Source organism: Tachypleus tridentatus, chromosome 6, assembly GCF_004210375.1.
Source record: "Tachypleus tridentatus isolate NWPU-2018 chromosome 6, ASM421037v1, whole genome shotgun sequence".
Classification (NCBI taxonomy): domain Eukaryota; kingdom Metazoa; phylum Arthropoda; class Merostomata; order Xiphosura; family Limulidae; genus Tachypleus; species Tachypleus tridentatus.
In genome coordinates this window covers 88,609,002-88,616,050 of record NC_134830.1, presented here as the reverse complement: position 1 = coordinate 88,616,050, position 7,049 = coordinate 88,609,002, and the positions used below count along the sequence as shown (strand labels likewise).

The 7,049-nt window shown below is 32.6% G+C and overlaps 1 protein-coding gene across 1 annotated transcript in view; it reads left to right on the top strand.

The window, feature by feature from the left end:
- Positions 1 to 2,046: 2,046 nt before the first annotated feature.
- Positions 2,047 to 7,049, top strand: part of LOC143252985 (serine/threonine-protein kinase Doa-like) — a 31,326-nt gene continuing 26,323 nt past the window's right edge. Inside the window, exons 1-2 of the mRNA XM_076505991.1 lie at positions 2,047 to 2,185; positions 5,539 to 5,681. The gene's annotated coding sequence lies outside the window, so the exon portion shown is untranslated. The remainder of the gene's footprint in view (positions 2,186 to 5,538; positions 5,682 to 7,049) is intronic.

The following is a 7,049-nucleotide window of genomic DNA, read 5'->3' as shown; positions in this document are numbered from 1 at the left end:
GAAAAGCACAGATAGCCATTGTGTAGCTGTGTGCGTAAGTAAAAAAAAAACAATTATTATTCGTGTTTTTAAAAAAATGAATGGTTAAAGACAAGAGAAAGAAATGTTAATTTATATAACAGAACAATACACATTATATAAATATTACTATAAATAATGATCAAACTTCAGTTGAATATAGTATCTAAAACTAAATTTATTCTAGGACGATCTCTTTTATATTCAGATAAATCACAACCAAATCTCATTTTCCTTGTTTTCAGAATCGAGAATTCATTACTTCCCTATCTCATTGTGATTAGTCGCGGGTTTGAATCCCCGTCGCACCACACATGCTCGCTCTTTCAGTCGTGGGGGCGTTATAATGTAGGTAAATCCCACCATTTGTTGGTTAAAAAGTAGCCAAAAAGTTGGCGGTTGGTGGTGATGACTAGCTGCCTTCCCTCTAGTCTTACATTGCTAAATTAGGGACGGCTAGCGCAGATAGCCCTCGTGTAGTTATGCGCGAAACTCAAAAACAAACATTGTGATTATGAAATTAATACTGACACAAAAATAGTCAGTTGAAATGGTGACCAGAAACACCACTTACAGTAGATTTGGGAAGGAAATTACCCCGTTATATATCGGTCATCAAAGAGGGCGAAACGTTGTTCGTTCCTCTACTAGGGCTTTCTCTACCCATACCAGTCGTTTTTAAATATACAATTTTCTTTACAAGTGGGTTTTCTCCTCATCACGAAATTACCCCGAGAGAATTCAAAATTCAGGAGCACAATGTATGTATTCAACTTGTCTTTCTAGTACCGATCTATCCGCAATAACCAATTTTGCCAGAGAAGAAGCCACACTATAAAATGGAATCAGGCTCAAATAATAAAATATTGTGGTACAGAATGATATCATGTACCTTCTACTCTCTTCCTTTATTTATTTTTTCAAAATTTCTGTATTTTCTTTCAGTTTAGTTTGAAACAAAGATACTAAATACACATATGACAAATACATCGAAAGTGATGTATGCTGAAACAAAAAAAATCAAGTCTTTTAAAAATTATGGTTTTTAAACTCAAAGAGCTCAAAAAATGAGTAACATGTTGATTAACTAAATACAAAACCTCGCGTTATTTGAAATGCAATTTAATATAATATGCGAATTAATGCTTTTCTAAAGAGGTGTAATATGGAAAAAAAACTAAAATTAGTGTTGTAAAAGTATTTTATTCACTCTCAGTGTGTTCGAAAGACGGTTCAGACGTCTTTAGAATACATTTTTACTTTATGTGGGTTTCTCGGTTTCAATACCATACGTACAGCCGCTCTGCATTTTTGAACTGTGGATGATGTTGAGTAACTGTATTTTCTCTGTAGTCTATCGCTCCCTAGTGATACAATGTTATGCTTGCGGATTTATACTTCGAGTAATCGGGATTTGATACCCGTGGTAAGCAGAACACAGCTCGACCCTTGTGTAGCTTTCTACTTAATACCAAACAACGACTGTAGTTTATCAATTAAAAAGTAGGAACGGTTTGTGTTTACTTGTTGCTTACAAAATGGGCTATCTGTGTTCTGCCTACTGTGGGTTTAGAAACCCGATTTTATGGTGTTACAAGCCTTCAAACTTACTGGTAAGCCAGTCTACGAGTGGCTTTGAGAAAAATATCCGAAAACAAGCCTGTGTGCAACGTGCCAATAAGAATGACATATAAATATTTAAATATAATCCAAAAGTGCGCAAAGGTAAAAGTACAAAAAAATCCGAAAAACTGTGCTTTGTCATGAGTGGTATATTAATATATGCATGTTAAGGGCAGTATCACAGTTTGTATAATTTCAACTACAAATATAAGGTGACGTTCCATTTTTTACTTATAGATGTAATGTGGATAGTGCACATTTTTATTCTTTGCCATTTATATATCTAAAATTTTATTTGTAAATTTTTAAAAATATTCACATGATTAAAATACTTTTTTTCCACCACGCATATTCCGCCATTTTGTTGATAACCCGAATTGTATAATCGTTTTTTGTCGTGTTTTCTGGTACTGACGTAACTTAGTTTTCACTTTTGATGTTGAAAGTTAAAACTGAGATACTCCATCTGATTAGCAGTTTTTTTCGTTAAGTTATAGTCACTGTTAAGGAGAATATTTTGTATAAAAACAACTTATCAACAAGTGTAAGTTTTTATTTATAATTATATTTTGTGCCATCAGCTTAATTATTTTATACTTGAATTTTGCAGTTTAACGTTCTTCACGTTAATTATGTCACGATTTCAATATTACTTAATATTAAGTTTCGGTAATAAGCCTGACAAAAGAATACGGAGCCCTGTTTTATGTCTTTAGTAAGATTTAAAGTCTTATGAAACTTAAATCAACATTTATTTTATTCTGAATAACTAAAGTTAGTTACAAAGTTAGTGTAGTGTTGTTGCATTACTTCGTTCACTGATGAGATAATGGTAAGTTTAGGTCTTACAGCACTAGAATCTGGGATTCGATTTCTAGTGGCAAACACAGCAAATAAATAGCCCAATATAGTACAATAGAAATAGCTCTACACATTAGTATGATAAAACGAAAAGTTTCATGCACATAGGTTAAAGTAGTAAGTACTAGAATTTTAGAATTTTTTAAACATTATATTCCACATAGTTGATCAAGAATTTAAGCTGAAGCATGTGTACTGATAAATACAAATATCAATTTACCCCCAACAACAACCAAAGTAAAGCAAAATTATTACTTGTTTATCTAATTGTATACCAAGTAGGGGCAATATTGTTTATCTCACTTCAAATCATAGACTCTTACATGTGGAGAGCAATGGGCCAACTTTGTGTTTGCACATTGGAACTCCCTCTTTATGTCTTAAATGTCTTTGAATGCAGCAATTAGATGCATTTACACTTCTCACAGAAACTGCTTCAATTGGAAGGTTATTCATACATCCACCACTATCCTTAGTATGATCTGGATTTCTGCTTATATATTTAATATGGATGGTTTCTAGCTGTAGATTTATTAATTAAAAAGAAATCTGAATTATTTAATCCTTCAAGGCCTTTAGAAATTTTGAAAATCTCAGGTAAACATAACATCACACAAAAAGAAGCACTATGAAACAGTGATGGTCTTTCATGGATAAAAGCACTTTTTGTGATCTCTCATTATCTTTGCTCATGAAATATACAGAGACTAATAATTGGGACAAAGAGTGAAACATACAAAAATTAATGCTAATTAAGGACCCCGAATGTGAAAATGTATTAATAACCTTTCTTTTTTCATTTCCCCTTGATTCATGAGTTTTATTCTTCTAAATAGATTGTATATATTTGTAAATTTAGTTAACATTTTTTTCAACAGAATAAAAGTTTATTAAGAAGTGCATCCTTGTTTGCTACTTATGGTCAACAGATGTATCATTTATCTTCAGTATTGAGTCTAGACTTAATGAGTGTCCATGAATATTCAACAGGATTATGAAGAAACAGTTTTGTACAAAAAGTACAAAATTATTTTGAAGACCATAGCAAAAATGCTGAAAATGTATATAAAACATTAAATGAGACAATAGACCTTATCCTGAGTCAATACTTATCACAAAGTAAAATTATAAAGTTGTGAACTTGTTATACTCAAATTTTTAAAGTAAAATAAATTTTTAAGGTGACTGTAAGAGTTCTTTGTACCATAATTTAAAGATTGTATTGGTAACTTACAAGTTTTATGCTCTTGTTTTACCTCATTATTCCAAACTTCATGAGTATTCTACTTTTTTGTTCTTTGAGGAAGTGAACTATAGTTGTTTCAATACAAGTAGTTACACCTTCGTGATGCATTCTTTGAAGTATGAAATGATTTGTAAGTCATTGATCATGATATTTTAGTGTTTTTAGAGAATACTGATGTTTTGTCAAACCAGTTCTGTATATCTGAAAAGTTTATTATTATTTGGAAATGTGAACTGCTGAATGTTGTTAAAAATAGTAAAGTATGTTTGTCATGTTTGGATCAGCTCCACAAATCTACATTTTTTTAAAGTATTTTTTTCATCTGCAAGCCTCTTCTGATGTAGTTAAACTTGACTGTTTTGACAATTGTTGTCTTAAATCTCTTTAATCAACGTAGCAACATAAAGTTACAATACATAGATAAGTGAAAACATGAAATAATAGCCAGAATTTTAGGTTAACATCTAATATTCTGGTCCCTTGTGTATATGATTTCAGTGTAAATGAGTGAATTGAACAAAGCATTTACATAATCTGTTCCGGGTTTCAAAAATCACTGAAAGTGTTACAATAGAGAAACAGGTCCTTACAATTTCACTTGTTGGTAAATTAAATACTTTTTTTTTGGAAAATAGCAACATTAAATTTTTTGGATAACAGCACAGTAGAAGATTGACATGTTCAGGTTTGTGTGTAAATATTCATAACATCTTAACATTAAACCAATTACTTGAAATTGAAGTTTGTAACAGAAATAATAAATTCAAAGAAGAAATCTTGATTTCATTCTTTATCCTAAAAATGGATTTGAAAAATTTTTTTATATTTGTAATGAACATACAAAACAGTAAATTACATATACTTTTAAAAATGTTTTAACATAGTGTTGTAGTTCTTGTTATTGGTTAAGTAAGTGTTGTTCATGAAGTGATAGTTGTAATTGTTGTTAAGTGTTAATTGTGTTATTGTTATTGGCTAAGTAAGTGTTGTTTATGTAGTGATAGCTGTAACTGTTGTTAAGTGTTAATTGTGTTCTTGTTATTGGTTAAGAAAGCTGTTAATGTTGATGGAGTGATAGCTGTAGTTATTGTTAAGTGTTGGTTGTAGTTGTTATTGGTTGAGTAAGTTAATGTTGATGTAGTAATAGCTGTAATTATTAAGTGTTGATTGTAGTTCTTATTATTGGTTAAGTAAGTTGTTAGTGTTGATGTAGTTGTAGCTGTAATTATGGTTAAGTGTTAATCATAGTTGTTGTTATCGGTTGAGTCAGTGTTGTTGATGTTTATGGAATGATAGTTGTAATTATTGTTAAGTGTTAATCATAGTTCTTGTTATTGATTCAGTAAGTTTTTAATGTAGTGATAGTTGTAATTATTAAGTGTTAATTGTAGTTCTTGTTATTGGAAAGTTTGAGTGCCATGGTATTATTGTGGTTAGCCCCAAAGACATAGAGCCATACTGGAGGAATCAGGAGTTTAGCAGAATCAAACTGTGTGTATAGAACAGTCAATATCTTTACAAAACTTGTATGTTTTGGATTTTTATACATGCATATAGTTGCATTTGATGATGTGTAGTGGTAAATGAGTGTTGTGCACTCATTGGAAGTGCTTGGCACTCTACTCTAAGTACTATGTAAACTCACTTTTGATCACTCACAAGAGTAAATATGTGACAGTAGCATGTACATAATTCATACTCTTTTCATTTCAGTGTTTGTAATCTAAAGTATTTACATGCTATTTTTGTTTCAGATAAGTGCCTTATTGTTTAAAACATTTTTTCTTCAGATGCCTCGTTCACGAAGACGCCATCGTTCTCAATCGATTAGCTTTGACTCTCGGACCAATTCAAGTAGTTATCGTCATAAACATCGAAGACTGTCAACAGAAAACCATGGTCATCGTCGTTACCATTCTAGACATTCTAGAAGGTATGGTGTCTTAGTTTTTTCTCCCTATTCATAATTCATAAAATTTGAAAGGGACGAAAAGGATCTTATAAGCTCTTCGAGGATGTTCCTACCAGATTCCAACTATAACTACCCCTTGCTACTTGTGCATTCTTTTAATATTTTTTTGAACTTGGTTTCTGCCTTCACCACCCTTGAAGGCAGTTCATTCCAAAAGCTACTACCCTGTTTGAAATATACCACTGTCTAAATTACAGATGACTCCTACACTGTCAAAATTTGAATTTATGGCCCTCTTGTTGTTTTTACATCTAAACACAAAATCTGATGGATCTAAATTTTCAATAATCTTAAACACCTTGGGCCAAGATCAACTGAGTGCCAGCATAGGATGCCCCCAATAGTTATAGTGGACATTATGTCTGATGCTGGTGTTTGGGTATAGTGCTCACAAAACCCTGGTGTCACTGCAGTGACCTTATATGGTATTGTAGTGTGCCCACTCATAGGGCTCCATTGTGGGCGCAGTCAGTGGGCACCAAAATATTCTTTATTTATTATGGATACCCCTCAAATAAAAAAAATAAGCATGACAGCGTAGAGAAAAATCTGACTAGTGGCAAATGACCGCACATTGATGACTCTGTATGGTCAAACTCACAACTTTGAATCTGCCCTGCAATTTTTAATTATTCATTCTTTAACTGAAAAACCCTTAGGGCAGATGTCTCCATTTTTTATTCAGAAGGGTTTAGGATGGCTTGCTGGCTCACCTAAATCAGTAAAGAAATTATGGTCTGGAGACATTTTAGTGGAAAAAGCTTTATCACAACATTCCAAACTCCTCTTGAAGTCGAAGGCCATTGGGAATATACCAATTGAGGTTACTCCTCATTCTACTTTGAATTCTTCCAGAGGAGTTACAGTTGAGAGGGATTTAAAAACCATTCCAGAGTCAGAGATCCTTGCAGGTTTCACCAGCGAAGGTGTTACAGCCATGCACTGAATTTTTACTCATAGAGATGGGATTATGGAGCTGACAAATGTTCTGATACTAACATTTACAGCATCATATCCTCCTACCACAATCAAGGCAAGATATCTGAATTGTAAGGTACAGCCTAATATTTCTAACCCTGTAAGATGTTTTCATTGTCAACGATTTGGTCACTCGAAAACATCTTGCCATGGTTCCTTAACATGTGCCTGTTGTGCTGGTAAAGACCATGATGCTTTTGAATGCCAACAAAAACTGCATTGTGTTAACTGTAATGGTCCACGTCCTTCCTATTTTACTTCTTGCCCTATATGGGTGGAGGAAAAAGAAGTACAACGTCTCAAGACAGTTCATAATATTACTTATAAGAGGCTCAGAAATTACTATTCCCA